The sequence below is a fragment of the Penicillium daleae genome, assembly GCF_028827525.1.
Source record: "Penicillium daleae strain IBT 16125 chromosome Unknown utg000009l_segment0_segment0, whole genome shotgun sequence".
Lineage (NCBI taxonomy): Eukaryota > Fungi > Ascomycota > Eurotiomycetes > Eurotiales > Aspergillaceae > Penicillium > Penicillium daleae.
The window spans coordinates 1,166,180-1,186,763 of NW_026623157.1; positions in this window are offsets into that span (position 1 = coordinate 1,166,180).

The following is a 20,584-nucleotide window of genomic DNA, read 5'->3' on the forward strand; positions in this document are numbered from 1 at the left end:
GGCTAAACTTTTGTTAGTATACGAGGATAATATTCTCTTTAAGAGGACGGATATACTAAATAGATATCTTATCGACCCTAACCACTATTATAACGATTAATACCATTAGATAGGAAAAGAATACTTAACTCACGGTATCCTAGATTAGAAAAATAAGGGCGTAGGTCTAGTAGGTCTAGTAGGTCTATTACAATTTAGTGCTTAGTACTATACTACTTCAAGACCCTCTTATAGCGAGCGAGACGTACAGCGCTTATATATATTTTTAGCTTCCTATAAGAATAATCATCTTTTAGAGCGGTAATAATTACGCTACTCGATAATAGAATATATCACTAAAGGATCTCCGTATATAAATTCGTTAAACCTCTAACTAGGTATAGACAGGGGCGTTAAACAAGTAGCTAAGTAACAAAGTTTTCTAGTATAATAGCTACTGTAGTTCTGCAATATTCTTAACTATACTAGTATTATATCCCTAGTAGGATACTTTCGCCTTAATCATATAATATCCTTAAGAGTCTTTCTCTCCAGTCAAAGCAATATCCATTAGTTTTATAGGAGACTTCCCGTCCCATATTATACCTAACCCTCTAAGGTATTTGCTAGGGTCGATTATATAGTCTACTGGTACGGTAATTTGAATATATTTGCCGAGCTCGGTTATAAAGAAATTGCTGTTGCGTATATAATAATAGAAAGTTTTCGTTTTCTAGTTCGACTCTAGTAAGCCCGCTGTACCGTAAGTTTCGATAGCCTTAATCTCATTAGCTATCTATAGAACTATAGCAAATAGAGGATCTTTTTTCCTATAGGCATTCACGCAGTTATCTATTAGAGACTTTAGAATAAAGATATTTAGCTCGTTGCGATGTTTAATTACTAACCTATCTTTGCCTAAGTTAGTTACTACTTAGAATATCACTCTTCTTTAGGACTCGCCTAGGCGGTACTTAGATATCGTGTGAATTGAGTTAGAAAAAGCCGTGACCGATTTCATTCACGATAGGATTTTAAAATAGAAGATCATGAATATAGAGAGGTATATAGTCTAGGAAGATAGGCTAATTAAACCTACTTTAAGGTCATCTTATAGCTTTTACGATAGTGACCTTTAATAACTCGAAGAAATTAAGAAAATAACTTTCTAGTAATCTACTATATCTACACCGTATTACTCTAATTCCTCGAACTTATTAGCTCGGTAGAGATACTAAATCGCTTCTATTTATAGCGATAATAATCTATAATATACACTTTAGCCCTAAAATAGAACTTGCTAATATAAATCGCCAAAAGTACTTTAGATTCCTAATTAAGGTATACTTAAAAAGCGTAAAAGAAACTTATATTACGCTCTAGTCGATATCGTAGCGAGTAGATTCGGCTTATAAGATTATAAGTCGACCAGGCGAGGTTATTTCTAAGATAGTATACGGTATTAATATGCTTTCGGGCCTGCGTTCGATTTCGTAGTAACTCAATTTTCCTTTCTTAGCGTAGTTAATAACTCGCAATCCGTTACTGCTATATATTAGTTACTACTCCGTGTTACGGTAATACTTCAAGGTATACAAAACTATGCTCCAAAAGTATCCCCTATAATCAAGAAGAAATGATATCCCTAGTAGGGAACTCTTTATTTCTTCTAGTAGGATATTAAGCCTCTAGCCCGTCGCCTCTATAACTAAGCTTTCCTTATCTTGCTGCCTAATATAGAAGGCATTCCAAGGCCAATCGCGTTAGTCGATTCCCCTATCGGCGATAAAGGTTTTACCTCTGATTTAGCGAGCGATATAGAATGAATAGCTCTAGAAATCCAGCTACGCAGCTTCTATATATTTTAGTAGAGTTAGGAGACGTCTCCTAGGCTAATCGGTCGTACTAGAATATTAGTGATTATATACTTGATATCCCGCTTAAGAAATACTTTACTTATAATCGCAGATAGTATTTCTATAACTAAGTGCTTTTGGGAGGTTAATAACTATTTTACTTTGATAGTGTTAGATATCTAGCAAGGATGCCTAAGCCGTTAGGCTAGATTCATGAGTATCAGATAGAGGGCAAGATGCCTAAGCCATCAGGCTAGTATATTAAGCTAGATTTATAAGGCCTATACAAAGGCTAGAACGATGTTCTAAATCTCTATAAGCTTTATGCTATTATATCATTATTATCTAATCGGATAATCAGGCATGAATAGACGCATCATAGTCATACGATCTATATTATCATTACGATTGAATTATATCGTACAATTAAGCAATTGTAATCAAACGGCTACTATATAAAATCATTATATATCTAGATCTATCTATATGATATTATTATATGTATCTAGATCTATCTATATAAGATTACTATATATCTAGAGTATATCTAGATCTATCTAGATTGATTATATGCAAGAAATAAGTTTGATAAGTTTGTATAAAATATTGATTATAAATACGCCCTACTTTCTCTACTAAGATCTCTATATAGAATTATACCTATATATATGTTCATAAGAACAAGACGATTCAATATAATCAACCAAGCTTTAGTCCTACCTTACTTTTCTCTTATCTTGATCTATTCTAAGCCGAATTGAACTTATCCTTCCTATTTAATTAAGAGGAAGAAAGATTAATTGATCTTATTCAAATTATCTTTAATTTTCTTCCTCTCCTATCTACCTACGTAGTAGACCGCTTGCTTATAGGTTATAAGCCCGAATTAATCCTATTTTAATTCGGCTTATACTACTTTTCAATCTTCTATCTTTAACAAAGAATCCCTTATTTTTAAGAGAAACTTCTCTCTCTTAAAGAAAAACAAAAAGCTGCTCTAACTTCTTATTTTTCAAAAATTTATACTCGATTTTTACCGGTCGCGTCTACTTCTCTATACGAAATACTAAGAAATCTCGACTTTCTTAACAAAAACAATTATTTTTTAAATATTTAATTAAGTTTCTTTAACTTAAAATAATTAATAAATATAATATCGATCCTCTTAAGGGTAAAGAAAACTATATTATATAGTCTATCCGAATCGAAGCTATTCTTAATTTAGAAAGATTAATTAATACTATTCGATTTAATTATACTAAGCTTCCTACTATTTAGTAAGGCTAGATTCCTAACTAATACTAGTCTTATAAAAAAGTAATTACTCTACTATCTAATTAAAGATTACCTAATTATAGAAATACTATAATTTAGTTAGGAAGAAGATCTAGTAGACCTAGAAGATTATCTAGCCCTACTATCTCTAAGATAGGCTAAAACGAACTAGCTATTCTATCTAATCGATTTAAAACTATAGATTAGATAAATTATAATACTTTATTATCTATAAAACTATTATATAAAGATAGCCTGCTCTTCTAGCTAGGAGATATAAAATTAGCCTATTAAGTATAGATAGTATCGGTATATATAGCCTATAGGCAAGATATATATCTTGAATCCTACCTGCTTACTAAGTATTCCTATCTTAACGTAGTTCCTGCATGACCGGGTTACCCAGTTAAGCGGGTCACCCCAAAACACTATACTAAATGTAATATTTCACAACTTCAAATTTCAACGCTTAAGGCTGATTATATGATCTTATAGTACCTCAGTATGAAATATGTTGGAAATGCGTCTGGTGCATTAAACCGTCATAAAATCGAATAGCAATATCGTTCGTGCGTACTAGTCAAAGTGCCACGATTATGGAAGAGAGACGAATCAGGATAGAACATAATCGGCTGATTAGATAGAAGAATCAAGTAGTAGAAGGTTGATTTAGATAGTCTACTATGCCCGGTAATTCTACCCGTGATAAAAGAGATATCAAACTTATTTATTCTAACTAGGAATCAGGGTGCAATTTATAACATAGGGTATATAGCAAATATTATATAAGGAAATCAAGAATATTCGAGGTTATTCTAGAGTATTGCGTAGTCTCCTGCCTAGATAGGTAATATTAATACGATCGTTAAAGATTAATCTGATATATTAGAGAGTAGTAAACAAAGATAGTGCTTCGTAGTAGACAGGATAAGCAGGGTAAGCTTATCTTATAGGAGGTATACTTCCTCTAGGATCTACTAGAGTAGGAAGCTAACGTAAGATCTTATACGTACGCCTGCTTATATTCTAATATACCCTCTTAGCTTTTAGAGTAGGTTTAGATAAGAAAGCTAATATAGAAGCTAATAAGTAAGAAGGTAGGCAAGATAGCGTATCTTTGCTAATATAGCCTAATAGGTAGTTCTGTTAATTAATCGTTCCTTCTAGCTGTTTCGTCTAATAATCGATTATTCTTTCTAGCTATTTCGTCTAATAATTAATCGTTCTTTCTAGCTATTTCGTCTAATTCGGTAAGAGCATAATCTTGCTAAGCTAATTAGTAGGAAGGGTTATATAATCGTGTAAGATAGGAGTAAGAGGTAAGTTAGGGATTAGTAAGATAGAGTTAGTAGTAGGAGGATATTTAGTAGTAGTAGCTAATTTATCCTATTTAATTAGGTAGATTCCTGATTTCGTATTTAATCGGTAGATAGGTATTCTGTCCTTCTCTTCTAGAAGATTCTTTCTCCTATTAAGATAGATTCCTATACTAGTAGCGCGTTCTATAGAAATTAGGTTAATATAGAATCTAGGGTAGTAAGTAACTTGCTTTAAGGGAAAAGTAGTGCCGTTAAGAGATTTCGTTAGGGTGACTTTAAGGTCTCCGTATCCTTAGATAGTAGTTTTAGTGTTTCTAACTATAACTAAGGACACAAATAGCCTATAGTTTTATAGTAGAGATTTGTTATTCGTGATATAAATTAAGGCTCCGGTATTATAGTACTAGGTATTACTTCGCTTAGTTGTGATCCTGATTATGCTTATAGCTACTCTACTTTCTTCTCGGAAGAGGTTTTCGACTTTATACTTCGGAATATATACTAAGAACGTACTTCGCTTCTTAGCTATTTAGACTACTTAATACGCTTAGTCGGATTAGTCTAATTAGTCGGCTGATTAGTCGGCTAATTAGTCGACTAATTAGTCGTCGTCTAATTAGTATCTTTTAATCGTATTCTTATATATAGTTTTAAATAGAGGAGAAGATTCGTATTTAAACTAGAAGAACTTCTTAACTTGCTAGTCTAGCGACTAACCCTTTAGTCTAACTAGTAGGTTAATATAAGGGCACTTATTAAAATCGTGATCTCTGTAGCTAGGAGGTCCTTTATAAGGGCAAATTCCCTTTCGGCTAAGCTTAATTAGCTGATTTATTCTAAATTCGTTAGGTTCTCGTCCCTAATAGGTTAGATAAGTAATTAGTCGTCTTAATCTAGTAGATAATATAAATAGTTAGTATTAGTTAATAAACTAATTAACTAGTTCGGTTAGGGTAGGTCTCTTTAGGCCCTATAAGATCGTATTATACTAGAAGGTATAGAAGCCTTAATTACTAGATTAAATCGTCTCTAGGAAATCGTATACTAGAGATAGTAGGTCTTAGAAGTAGGTAATTCCGGCTTTCTAGCCTTCTAATTAGCTAATTAGCTATCTATAGCTCTACGTAGTAAGTTTAGACGATTTAACTAGTAGATTCTGTCGTTTTATCGTATCCTAGTCGCGTAGGATTTAGCGGTTCTTTGAATAGTCTAATAGAGCGAATATAGCACGTAGCTTAGTAATCGCTTCGTACGCTATTAGGCTATTAATAATCTATCTCTCTTCTAGTATAAGAGAGGATCGAATTCCTTGCTTTAAGATCTTGATAGATCGTATATATCGTAGATAGTTAGATCTAGCTAACTTATATTCGCTAAGTAGGATTCGATAGATAGCTAATTAGTTAGAGGTAAGATTAATAAGTCTAATTAGCTTAGGAGGGTTAGATATAAATATATTCGTAGGTTTCTTGATTATATTAGATAGATATAGCTTAGTTAGTTCCTATAGCGGTATAGCAGGAGTAGGCAGGTCTAGATTAATATATTTCTATATACTATTTACTAGTATATAATCCTTGATAGCTATAATCCACGGAATCTAATATACGTAGTATTTTAGAGGATAATTAAGCTAGGTAGCTCGTAGATCGGATAAATCTATCACTTAAGACGAAAGTAAGGGATAAGATAAGACGAAAGTAAAAGATAGAGGCCTTAGTAGAGGCTCGGGCTTATAACTATTAGAAATACGTCTAGTATATTAAACCGTTATAAAATCGAATAGTAATATCGTTCGTGCGTACTAGTTAAAGTGCCACGATTATAGAAGAGAGACGAATCAGGATAGAACACAATCGGCTAATTAGACAGAAGAATCAAGTAGTAGAAGGTTGATTTAGATAGTCTACTATACCCGGTAATTCTACCTGTGATAAAAGAGATATCAAACTTATTTATTCTAACTAGGAATCAGGGTGCAATTTATAATATAGGGTATATAGCAAATATCATATAAGGAAATCAAGAATATTCGAGGTTATTCTAGAGTATTACGTAGTCTCCTGCCTAGATAGGCAATGTTAATACGATCGTTGAAGATTAATCTGATATATCAGAGAGCGGTAAACAAAGATAGTGCTTCGTAGCAGACGGGATAAGCAGGGTAAGCTCATCTTGTAGGAGGCATACTTCCTCTAGGATCTACTAGAGTAGGAAGCTAACGTAAGATCTTATACGCACGCCTGCTTATATTCTGACAAAATATATCCTACTAGATATTTTTATAAACTCGAGAAATATTTTAGGGTGTGATACTATGGATATATATATCTATATCGCTCGATCGGAGCGTATTTTTGGTAATATATATAAATAATCATTTTCTGAATATATAAGCTATGCTATACTAATTATTATATTAGGAGATCATAGTATACTTAGAATCAAGCAAAATCATATCCTCGTTGTTGATATATTATGACTTAAAAAATCGCGTTTAGTATAGAGTTTTGGGGTAACCCGCTCAACCGGGTAACCCGGACATGCGTGAATTACGTTACTTACTGCTAGGAAAACCTAATCTTGTCTACCCCTAGATTCTAATCCTAGATTCTGATCTTCAACGATTATGTTAATATTGCCCGACTAGGTAAAGGAATATTTAATACTCCAAAATAGCCTCGAATGTTCTTGATTTCCTTATATAATATTTGCTATATTCCTTATATTATAAATTATACTCTATTTCCTAGTTAGAATAAACAAGTTTGATATCTTTTTTACCCTAGGAAGAATCACCGGATATAGTAGACTATCTAAATTAATCTTCTACTACTTAATTCTTCTATCTAATTAGTCGATTATAATCTATCCTAATTCGTCTCTCTTCTATAATCGTAGTACTAAGATTAGTACGTACGAACAATTTCTACTAAGGTTTTATATACTATATATAATTCTAATAGTTATAAGCCCGAGCCTCTACTAAGGCCTCTTACTTTCCTCTTATCTATCTCTTACTTTTATCTTAAAAGTAATAGATTTATCCGATCACGAGCTACCTAGCTTAATTATCCTCTAAAATACTATATATATTAGATCCTATAGATTATAGCTATTAAAGATTATATACTAGCGAATAGTATATAGAAATATATTAATCTAGACCTATCTATTCCTACTATACTAATATAGGAACTAACTAAGCTATATCTATCTAATATAATTAAGAAATCTACGAATATATTTATATCTATCTTCCTAATAAGTAAATTAGACTTATTAATCTTACCTCTAACTAATTAGCTATCTATTAAATCTTACTTAATAAATATAAGTTAGCTAGATCTAACTATCTATAATATATACGATCTATCGAGATCCTTAAGTAAGGAATTTAATCCTTCCTTATACTAGAAGAGAGATAGATTATTAATAGGTTAATAGTATATAAAGCGATTGCTAAGCTATATACTATATTTACTCTATTAGACTAATTAAAGAACTACTAAACTCTACGCGACTAGTAAGATCCTAGAGCGGATCATTAGTATATAAACCGTGTACAAGACTTCTAAGTATTTAGAAGTCTTAGTAGACCTTTTGGCCTAGTTAGACTTGCTTCCTTGCCGCTTATGCTGATTAGTCTATGATTCCTCTAGTTAACGCGGACCTAGGATCTTACTAGGATACGATTAAATAATAAATACTACTATCTAAATTATCTTATCTTGCTATATAGGGCTAGAAATAGCTAATTAGCTAATTAGAAAGCAAGAAAGCCGGAATTACCTACTTCTAAGACCTACTATCTCTAGTATACGATTTCCTAGAGATAATTTAATATAGTAATTAAGGCTTCTATACCTTCTAGTATAATACGATCCTTTAGGGCCTAAGGAGACCTACCCTAACTAAACTAGTTAATTAGTTTATTAACTAATACTAACTAATTATCTTATCTAGTAGACGACTAATTACCTATCTAACCTATTAGAGATAAGAACCTAATAATAAATCTACTTATCTAACCTATTAGGGACGAAAACCTAATAAAGATTAACTAATTAAATCTAGCTAAAAGGGGATTTACCCTTATAAAGGATCTCCTAGCTATAGTAACTACGATTTCGATAAGTACCTATATATTAATCTACTAATTAGACTAAAGGGTTAGCTACTAGACTAGAGAGCTACGAAGAACTTCTAATTCCGATATAAATCGTCGTCTCTATTTAAATAATAATATAAAAAGGCTATTAGAGAATACTAATTAAACGAATTAGATTAGCTAGATATTATTAATTCTAGCTAATTAGATTAGGCTAGAAAGTAAGATACCTTTTTAGCCTTTATTCCGAAGAACGAAGTTAAAAACCTCTTTTAAGAAGAAAATAGGGTAGCTATAAGTATAATTAGGATCTCTGCCGAGTAGAGTAATTCCTTATACTATAATACTAGAGTATTAGTTTATATTATAAATAATAGATCTCTACTATAAAACTATAGGCTATTCGTATCCTTAGTTATAGTTAGAAATACTAAAACTACTATCCTTAGCTATAGAGAACTCGAAATTATACTAACTAAATCTCTTAATAGAACTACTTTTCCCTTAAAACAAGTTACCTATTACTCTAGATTCTATATTAATCTTATTTTAGCTAAATAAGTAGCTAATATAGGAATCTATATTAATAGGAGAAATTACCTACTAGAAGAGGAAGATAGAATATCTATCTACTAATTAAATCCGAAATTAGGTATCTATCTAATTAAATAGAACAAATTAATAGATACTAGCTATCCTACTACTAACTATATCTCTTATCTTTTACTAAACTCTTACTTTCCCCTTACTACTATATTATAAGATTATATAAATCCTCTTACTAATTAAATTAGTAAGATTATCTTAGTATTAGATACTAAGAAATAGCTAGAAGGAATAATTAATTAGTAGTACTAACGACTAGGCTATATTAGTAAAGATATATTATCTTATCTACCTAACTACGTATCTAGTATTATAATTAAGGATATATCTTTACTAATTAGCTATTATAAAATATATAAACTAGCTAATTCGCCGTATTAAATCTCTAGATTACCTATATAGTATAATCGCCTATTTAAATTACTATACTAGGATCTTATTTACTTTAAGCTATTATTAGCTAAAACCTCCTATCTATTATATTCGGTCGATCCTATTACGAAATATTAAATTATAGAAGATCTTTCTTCTAAGACCGAATTATCTTAATCTCTATTAAAATAGATTAATTTTATCTAAAATTAATTCGATCTACGTATTCTTATAGTATATACCGATAACGAAAGAGCTCTCTCCGAATTCTTCGATTAATCTTCTAGAATTAATCTAGAAACTATACTACCCTATTAACCTAATTAAAATAGCTATACTAAGTAATATAGTATATTAATATTAAAGATAGCTAGATAGATAATAATTAATTTAGGCCTACTAAGCTATCTTTAGCCTAAGATAGCTAAGATAGCTATCTATATCTAAAATCGATTACCTTATTAATTAATTAGCTAGTAATCTCTATATAAAGCCCTTACTATCTACCTTAGTAATAAAGTACTATATTAGCTATAAATAAAGCCTAATCTATCGAATATATAAATCTTTAGATATAAAGCTTATATACGAATTAATAAGCTACTAAGATTAGCTAAGCTAGTACCCCGCGCTACCATTAGCTATCTAGTAGGCTATAAAGCCTATAATATCTAGTATATCTAGATTCCGACTAATTATTATATTATTCGTATATAAGACGTTTAATTTAATAAGTAGGAATTCTATAATCCCTTACTAACTAATTAGAAGATCCGGATATATAATAATATAGATCCTATATAGCTAATTACTATTCTTAATAATAAAGAAACTATACGAATTATTAATAATATTAATATACTAATTCCTACTAACTAATTAGCTAATACGCTAGTATAGTAAGATCTTAGGGATAGAAGTACTACTATAGCTAATTTTAATTATACTATACCTTAAATTTAGCTTACTTTAGACTAAGACCCTTTTAATCTAGACGAAATCCTTAGAGACTAACTAATTATACTACTACTTAATATAAAATTAGATAGATCTATATTAGATCTAGAATAATCCTACTAATTAGATTAGCTATTCGATTAGCTATTAGATTAGCTATTTATCTTAATTAATAATATAAACTTTAATCTCTCTAGCTATAAACCTCTTTCTTTAATAACTAAGCGCTCTTAATCTAATTCTAATACTAGCTAAGACTAAGATAAGATAAAATAACCTTATTTTAGTCTTACTATATTTATATAAGCCTTCTTATCTAATTAGATTAAGTAGCTAAAAATCTTAATCTTATTAATCCCTTCTATATCTTCTAGCTATAATTAATTAGCTAGTTACCTATTCGAAGATTAATTCTAATAGGCTATATAAGTTAAATTTAATAAACTCCTTAATATATATATATTTAAACGAATTAGTATAAACTATATTAGATATATCTACTAATTAAATTATAAGGATCTTAACTAATTAAATTACTCTTAGTACTAATTTATTCGAATATAATAGGTTTTTATCTATAAATTAGATAAATTAGGCTATTTAACTAGATTTAAAGCCTATCTATACGTATATAGAGATACGTAAATCCCTAATAATTAAGATATATATACTAGTATCCTTACTACTAGAATCTTCTATATACTAATAGTAATTATTACTCGATTTAATCTTAAAACCTTTTAGATAGATATAGTTAATACTTTCCTAAATAGTATACTTAAAAAGGAAGTTTACTACTAATACCCTCTAGGAATAGGACGAAAATTAATAGTTCTTCGCCTATATAAAGTAGTATATAGCCTACGAATCGCTAGTAAGAGATAGGAAGATAATATTAAAGAGCTACTTCTCTTACTCGGATTTCGACTATATCCTAATAATCTAGCTCTCTATACTAATAATTATATAGTTATTATAGTATTTATTAATAATTTTCTAGCTACCTACTATAAAACTAAGAGCTTATATACTTACTAGATAAAAGACCTACTCTTATAGTAGTTTAAGATAAAAGATTATAGTAAACTAACTTAATTTATTAGAGTTTGCGTTATTAGAGATCGTTAGAAACGAAAGATCTAGCTTAGTTAAGTAGCTTATATTAAAAAGATTACTACTAGATTTAATCTTCTTAATAAAAAGCCTCTAAAAATACTACTCTTAACTAATCACGATATTAATCTAGTTTTATCTAATCTAATTAATCCGAAAACTACTAAATTATATTAATAAAAATATAGATTAACCTTTTTTCCTATAGTTTAGATAAGACTAGATACTATATTCGCTAATTAGCTACTAGCTAAATTGCTTACTTACTATAATAAGAAGTATCTAATAGTAGCTAATTACCTAATTTCCTATCTATATAGGATAAAAGATAGATAGTGCTATTAGCACTACCTGAAAACGCTAGCGGTACTACCTAGGGCCTGATTTCGGCCTAATTACTACTAAGCCTTTTATACCTATTAATTACGAATTTAACTACCCCCTTCCTTCTTATATATATATATCCTTTCCTTCTATCTTCTCTTCTATCTTCTCCTACTAGGAATATTATATAACCTATATACTAATTTAATTTAATTTAACTTCTCTCTTCTAGTACTAGTCCTACTACCTCTCTACCTCTACTAACTATAGATTCTTTATAGTCTATTTTACTACCTATACTACTACTAGACCTACTATAATTCTATAAAACCTATAACCTTATAAAGAAGACCCTCTAGGAATCTACTACTAAATAGGGTTTTGCTCTAGTAGTAAAGAGATCTAATAAAAAGAGGATTAACCTATACTATTCTCTCTAGCTAGATCCTACTAAGAAAGGTCCTTCGGTCTTATCTAAGGCTAAATCTCGCGAGGTTATTAAGATTAGGACTAATTACCTATATAAGATTTAAATCTAGCTACGGAAGGATAGGAAAAACGTTATTCTAGACTACTATAAGATTATAGTTAAATATAGTTAATATAATTATAGACTAGTTCTACTAAATCTCTTAGTTCTACTATAGTAAGAAAAGAGGGCTAATAAGGAAGAGTAACTCCTTAATTACTTCGAAAAAGGCCTAAAACCTATAGTAATTTCGATACTTTTAGAGCCTAAGAAGAGTCTACTTAACTTAAATAACCTCCGAAATCTCTACGCCCGGACTAGATTAATTTTCCTTAATAGAAAGCCTACTAGGGTAGATTATACAATACGAATTAGATAGCTAATAGTAACTAATTAGAATTATATTTATCTTAAGGATAGGCCTCTAATTTTAACGAATTTATCCGAATCTCCTATAGGTAGATACTATATATAAGACTAATCGGTACGATAAGAGATAAGTAAGAGAAAGATAAGAGAAAGATAAGAAATAGCTAATTTTCTTAGATATAATATACTAATAATTAATATCGTCGGATAAACCTTAACTAGGAAAACCTTCTATTTAGCCTATTACTTTATTAGTAATAAGTAGTAATTATTATATCTTTAGATATTTTAAACTCTTTAAATATAGCTTATATAAGTAAAGATTTAAGGCCTATATATTATCTTCTCTAATAACGTAGACGCTCTTTTAACTATATATAGGGAGATCTTTAAAGATATAATTAGCCTAATTTATCTCTAGTATATTATAAAGAATATTAAAATACGCGTCCGGCTAATAATTACGAAGTAATTACTCTTATAGGACCTTTATCTTCCTAATTTAGAATATTAAAAGAGGATAATTAACTAATAGCGATTAATAAAGGCTAGATTTATATAAATTATCCTTAAAGATACTAAGGATAGGATAGAAGTAAGAAAGGCCTCTTTTCTAGAAGCCCTTAGTAATCCGATCTACTAATTAGTAATCGAATATATTAAAAAGTAGTAGTTTAGTAATAGGGTAAAACGATTTATATAGTACTATCTTAATAGAATTCTCTATTATAATAAGCTTACTTCTTCTCGCGTAGAAGGCGTCTATATAAAGCTAAAGTAATAAATTTATACTTTAACTAGCGATATTCTTGCGACTATATAAGTCGTCTCTTAAGTCGTTCCTATATAAATTCGTAGGCTTTTAACTTAATCTAAGACGAAATATACTATTATCCTATCTTACTTTAAGTCCTAATATGATCCTAAGGGTAGATAGGGCATGCCCTTCTAAGTATGGTAAAGGAGAGACTATATACACATACGCGGCCGGACGGGGCCTCACGTGACTAGAGACCGAATAGGGCCTCATGTGACCGAAAGTAGCCGGAAGGGGTCAGTAGGTCAGGCCCACTGAAAGGGAGCCTAAGGCAGAAAATGCTCCCGGGATCTTATCCTCCCCTACTAAATCTGATCTCGACCCGAGATTATTGTATACAGGTATAAAAGGGTATATATGTAACTAAAGAAGGGTAAAAATAGAATAAAGGAGATATACGGGGTTTGAACCTATAACCGTAAATAAAGGAAAGTCGAAATCCGTGGATAGATTTTCTAGAACAATTTAGGAAGGAACCGAAAGTAGCTCTTTCCTCTAGAAAGGTATTATTTAAAGAAAATTAATAAACAAAGAACTCGTTAATATAAATACGCGCTTCTTCTTCTACCCTCTCTAATACAACTCTCCTTCCTATACACTCTTCGTATTCGCGTATATACGCAAATTTTCCTACTTCTAATTACTTTTGATCACTCTTAATCACTTTTAGTATAGGTAAGCTAGCTTCTAGATCGGAAATAAAGTAAAAGGAACCGGATTAACGCGAATAATAGTACGCCTTTGTTCTTATAGCGCGGTCGATGATCCGCTAAGGAGTTCCTCTATAGAAGGCTCCGACGGCGCGCTTTTCGTCCCCTAAAGCGACGACGACAAGGAGTCTTCTTTCGCTGCCTCTAGTAGTAGAAAGGAAGCTCCTAATATCTCTAACCTAATCCTGCCGACTACTAAAATATCCTTCCGGGCCCTAAACGCCCCGGTTTCAGGCTTTCTCTTCCGGTAGGCCCCTTTCCTTAGAGGCCTAGGAACCGATAGCCCCTTCCCTTCTAACAACTTAAAGGGCAATATCCGCAAGCAATTCCGGGCTAGCGGCGACGAAAGAAAGGGTAAATAGTTAATAAGGCGGAAGTTCCTTTCTAGCTTCTTTACAGGAGGAGACGGTAGAGGAGGTTCTTCCGAAGAAGAAGAAGTTATTAGTGCTAATAGGAGGAAAGATAAGGATACTACTAGTCCCTCTCGGCCTATTAGTAAAGAAAAAGAAAAGGCTCTAGTCCGGGAGGAGTCTTCCGAAGATAAGTTAGGTAGCCCTACCCTATTTAACCCGAATACTAAACAGAAGCAATATACGAACGAAGGTAAGACCTATTCTCTCCCTTTCTATTATAAATACTAACTTCCGTAGCTCTAGATAGTCTTGATTAGTTTAGTAACCCTATTCTAAAGTTTTTCTCTACTCCTATTAAGAAAAAGATCCTAGCGGCTAAGCGCGTCCGTTATATAGACTAGCGAGAGGGCAAGGCTAAGGCCGTTAAGACTAGTATTTAACGTCGCGTAGCTTACGTCTAATAAGCTAGGACTACCGCCCCCTTAGGGGCCGATTGTGCGAACTACGGGAATCTAAAGGGTCCTTTCGCCTCCTATCAGGTTTTAGTAGTTAGAGGAGATCCTTACTTCTAGGATTCCTGTAGAAATTGCTCGTTTAATTCCGGAAGTAATACCTGCTCGCTACGGCTAGGCGGCGATCAAGAAGGGCTAGCTCCCTAGGTAAAGATAATCCTAGTAGCCTAGAATCCTAGCTATTCCCTTGTCTATAGAACTCCTGCCGCTATAAGTAAATATCTTTCCTTGCTTAAGTTAGCTTTTATTAACAAAGGTTTCTAGAAGCGGGCTAGAAGCGCTGCTTCGCCTACTCCTAAGCGCCTACGTAAGGAGGACGAGGATTCGTCTACCCCTACCTAAAAGAAGCTAAAGGGTACTCCTAAGAAGGATACTGCCTAGAAGAGTACTTCGAAGGGGGATACTACCTAGAAGGGTACTCCTAAGGGAGATACCGCTACTAAGAAGGGTCCTATTGCTACTCCTAAGAGTAGTAAGAAGGGCAAGGATACGGCCGAGAAGGAGCTTCTACCTCCTTTCAAAAACAAGTAGTATAGCTCCCCTCTCGACGACCCGGATATTTAGAACCTAGAGGAGGATCCGGCGGCCGCTATTAAGGCCTACCGAGCCCTTTTAGGGACTAAGGACCGTCTAGAATACGACTAGAAGATCCTAAAGCAGGCTCTCGTTGCTCAAGGAGCTATCAAGGATTCTAACGCGGAGGATAAGGAGTCTAAGGAGGAGCCCGTAGTTAAAAAGAACCCTTTTTTATCCTTTGCGAAGGCTAATACTTATTAATCTAATTAGGATTAAAAGAAGATATATAGGGAGAAGCCTTATTAGCTACTATCTATCTATATAATATAACCTTATATAGTATACTAGGGTTAAAATCACTCTATAAGATATATTATAAGCGTCTATCTACTATTAGGTATATAAAGACCTAGAGATCTATTATCTACTATTATATAAACAAAAATCTACCTAGTAAGCTATCGCTAAGAAAATCTATAGCTATTATTATTAGCTATCGTAAGTAGAAGTACTATAAGCTATATAACCTAAAGTAGAAGAAGATAGTTTAGTTAAGAGACCCTACTATCTTAGAAGATAGATTCCTAATAAATTAATCTAATCTAGCTAATTAAGAACTAGAAATTAAAGTAATCGAAAATCGATTAGCTAAGAAAAGATCTACTAAAGAAGTAGTAAACCTAATTAAGAAGATTACTAGAAATACTAGTAAATCTACTAGTCTATCTACTAGTAAATTAGCTAGTAAGCCTACTAAGTAAACTACTAGTAAGGAAGCTACTATAGTAGTAGATCCGTCTTATAAGATTAAGATCTAAATCCTATCTACTAGTAAAGATATATATACTATATCTAATATACTACTAGGAGATTTTATAAAGACTATTATTAATAATTAGCCTACTAATTATATATTATCGGTAGAAACTAATAAAGAATCCTCTATCTTTAATTAAGCTATATAATTAGCTAAAAGGAATAAGTAGTATAGAGCCTATTAGGACAAAAATTAGAGCCTAATAGATTAGGTAACCTATAAAATCGTTAATATACCCTCTAGTATAATATCTATTAGGGGTAGATAGGTATTTAAAAAGAAGCCTATAAAGAATACCTTAGGTATCTAGGCTAATTATATTATAAATACGAATAAAACGAGTTACTATAAGGCTAGATAGATTATATAAGGATTTAATTAACGATTAGGTATTAATTTCCTATAAACCTTCTCTACTACTACTAGAATAGAAACCTAGTATATATTACTAATAATCGTGATAAATAAAAAAATAGTATATTAGGTAATACGACGTCAAAAACGTATTCGTATATACTAATATCGATAGTAATATATATACGATCTTACTAACTAGCCTATATAGGCTAAAAGACCCTACCTATTAAAATAAGTACTACTATCTAAAGAAGGCCCTATATAGCCTAAAGTAAGTACTAAGGCTTTAGTCTAATTTCTTTATAAAGGCTATCGCGAACCTTAAATTCGATAGAGTTCCTATCAACAAGGGAATATATATAAATAGTAAGACCTAGGCTATTATTATTACGTATATTAATAATATAATTATTATATATAAAGATCTAGCTTATATAAATAAGCTAGCTACTAAGGCTAGGTAGTATATCTAATTAGAAGAAATAGGTAAATTAGCTACCTTCCTAGGTAATAATATTAGCCTAAACTATTAAGATTAATCGATAGCTATCGATTAAAATAATTATATATTAAAGATCTTATTAAAATTTACTACTACTAGTAGTAAGCGGCTAAAGAAAACGCCGGGTAAAGTAGAGATCTATCTAAGAAAAAATTAATTAAAAGCTTTAGAGCAAACTATTAATCTCTATTAAAAAGAGATTAGCTTATTACTATATACTAGCCTAAAGACTAGGCCCAATATAGCCTATCTAGTTACCTATTACTTAAGATATATAAGTAATCCTAACTAATTATATATCTCTAAATTAAAGAAGATATAGTAATATCTATAATATCGGCTAAATCTAGGCCTATACTACGATTATATAGAGAAAGACCTATATATAAAAGGCTACTCTAATACTAATTAGTTAGGCGATATCAATAGTAGAAAATCTACTACTAGCTATATATTTAGCCTATCTAGAGATCTAGCTACTAATAATATAGTAAGCTAGAATTCGATACTATAAAAATTAGTAGTACTATCTACCTACAAGGCCGAATATATAGCTATAAAAGAAGCTATATAGGAAGCTATCTATCTAGCTAACCTATTTAACTATCTAAACGATAGATTAGGCCTAGGCTATATACCTAGTAAGCCTACTATATTAGTAGATAATAAGGTAGCTATTAAGGGGGGCGACTGTTAGCACTACCCGAGAATTCTGCTCGTACTACCTACCCGGGGCCTGATTTCTGCTAAGGCCGTCACGCTAAATAATTACGATTCTGACCACCCTCCCTTTCTTATATATACGTATCCTTTCCTTCTTCTCTTCTATCTTCTACTACTAGGCTAATCATATAACCTCTTATCTACCTTACTAAAATTATATAACCTACTACTAGTTTAATTTAACTAGGATAATCATATAACTACTACTAATTTAATTTAAATTAAATCCTACGGTCGCAAATCACTAATTTCTCGGCCTTACGACCGTAGGATTTAAATTAAATTAAATTAGTGGTAGGTTATATAACCCTAGGAGGAAGATAGAAGAAGAGAAGAGGGAAAGGATACGTGTATATAAGGAAGAGAGTGGTTAAATCGTACTTGTTTAGTGTGACGGGCTCGGTAGAATTTAGGCAGAAATCAGGCCCCGGCTAGTGCGAGTAGAATTCTCGGGTAGTGCTAATAGTCGTACCCCTGTTAAGCTAGCCGAAAACCCTGAATTTTATAAAAGGACGAAGTATATTAATATATAATATCACTATATTAGAGATTAGGTTAAACAAAAAAGGGTTAATATTTAATACGTCTCTACTAAACTATAATTAGTAAATTTTCCTGACTAAAAACGTTAGAAGAGAAATATTTAAAGACCTAAAGAATCTAGCTAACCTCCGTGAGATTAAGATTTAGGAAGATATATATCTAGCTATCTTATAGTAGTATATATATATATCGATCCTATCTACTCTACTAATCTCTATACTCTATTACTATTTATACTATAGTATAAAGATTATAGAGGAGTATTAGATATCTAGTAAGGATACCTAAGCCGTTAGGCTAGATTTATGAGTATTAGATAGAGGGCAAGATGCCTAAGCTATTAGACTAGTATATTAAGCTAGATTTATAAGGCCTATATAAAGGCTAGAACGATATTCTAAATCTCTATAAGCTTTATGCTATTATATTATTATTATCTAATCGGATAATTAGGCATAAATAGAGGTATTATAGTTATACGATCTATATTATTATTACGATTAAATTACATCGTATAATTAAGTAATTATAAATTAAACGGCTACTATATAAAATCATTATATATCTAGATCTATCTATATAATATTATTATATATATCTAGATCTATCTATATAAGATTACTATATATCTAGAATATATCTAGATCTATCTAGATTAATTATATATAAGAAACAAGTTTGATAAGTTTATATAAAATATTGAGTATAAATACGCCCTACTTTCTCTACTAAGATCTCTATATAGAATTATACCTATATATATATTTATAAGAACAAGACGATTTAATATAATTAACCAAGCTTCAGTCCTACCTTACTTTTCTCTTATCTTGATCTATTCTAAGCCGAATTAAACTTATCCTTCCTATTTAATCAAGAGGAAGAAAGATTAATTAATCTTATTCAAATCATCTTCAATTTTCTTCCTCTCCTATCTACCTACGCAGCAGACTGCTTGCTCATAAAATTATAGATATATCTTAAGACTATTAATTAAACTATTTAGAATAAAAACTAAATAACTCTACTAATTTTAATACTTAGCTTAATAATATAATACGAATTCTCTACTAGAAAGGCTTATACTAATTTATTAATAGCTAAATTAGAAGACTACTAACTAGTTCTACTATACTAATAACTTAATAGGTTAAAACTTCTTATAATATTTAAATTTAGTTATACTAATCTATTTTAAAAGAGATTAATTATATAATCTAATCCCGCTAATTTCGATTTAACTTCGCCGACGAATATATTAAAAGTCTTAAATAAACCCTTAATATAATAGGTTATAATAAAGCTATCTAAGATTAACGGCGAAAATCGCTACTACGTAAAGGAAGCTAGGAAGAGAGTAGGGAAATAATTATTAATCTCTATCTAGAGAAACCTCCAAGGAACCGAAAGAGGAAGAAGATAGGAGATAGCCTATATAGGCTATCGAATAAAGTAATCTAGGAGAAATAGAAGGAAGAAGCTAGAAAACCCTCTATATCCTATAATATCCTATAAGTAGGAATAATGGCTAGTCCTATAGCTAAACAATTAAGGCTAAGGCTAAGGGCTAAGGGAGAGAGGAACCTCTATTATATCCCCCTTAGGACTAGCGCTAAAGAAGAGAAAGAAGTAATCTATAGTAAATAAAACTAATCTTTTATATAAAACTATTCTATTATAAGTAAAAATATATTATAGAAAATAAAATAGTTAGTCTTTAATTAATTATTCTTTATTAATAGTGCTCTTATATATAGTAAATTCTCCAGGTTAGCTTTAAGAACTCTATAGGGTTTTACTTTAGTTAAAATATCTACTAGGTTCTCTTTACTTATAATCTTAACTAATATAATTAAGTTCTTTTTAATAAGATCTCTAACTAAGTAGTAGCGTAAGCTAATCTATAAAACTCTAGGGCTTAATTCACTCTAGATAACTATAGTAATAGCGTTATCTAAATCGTAATATAGTACTAAAGGAATAT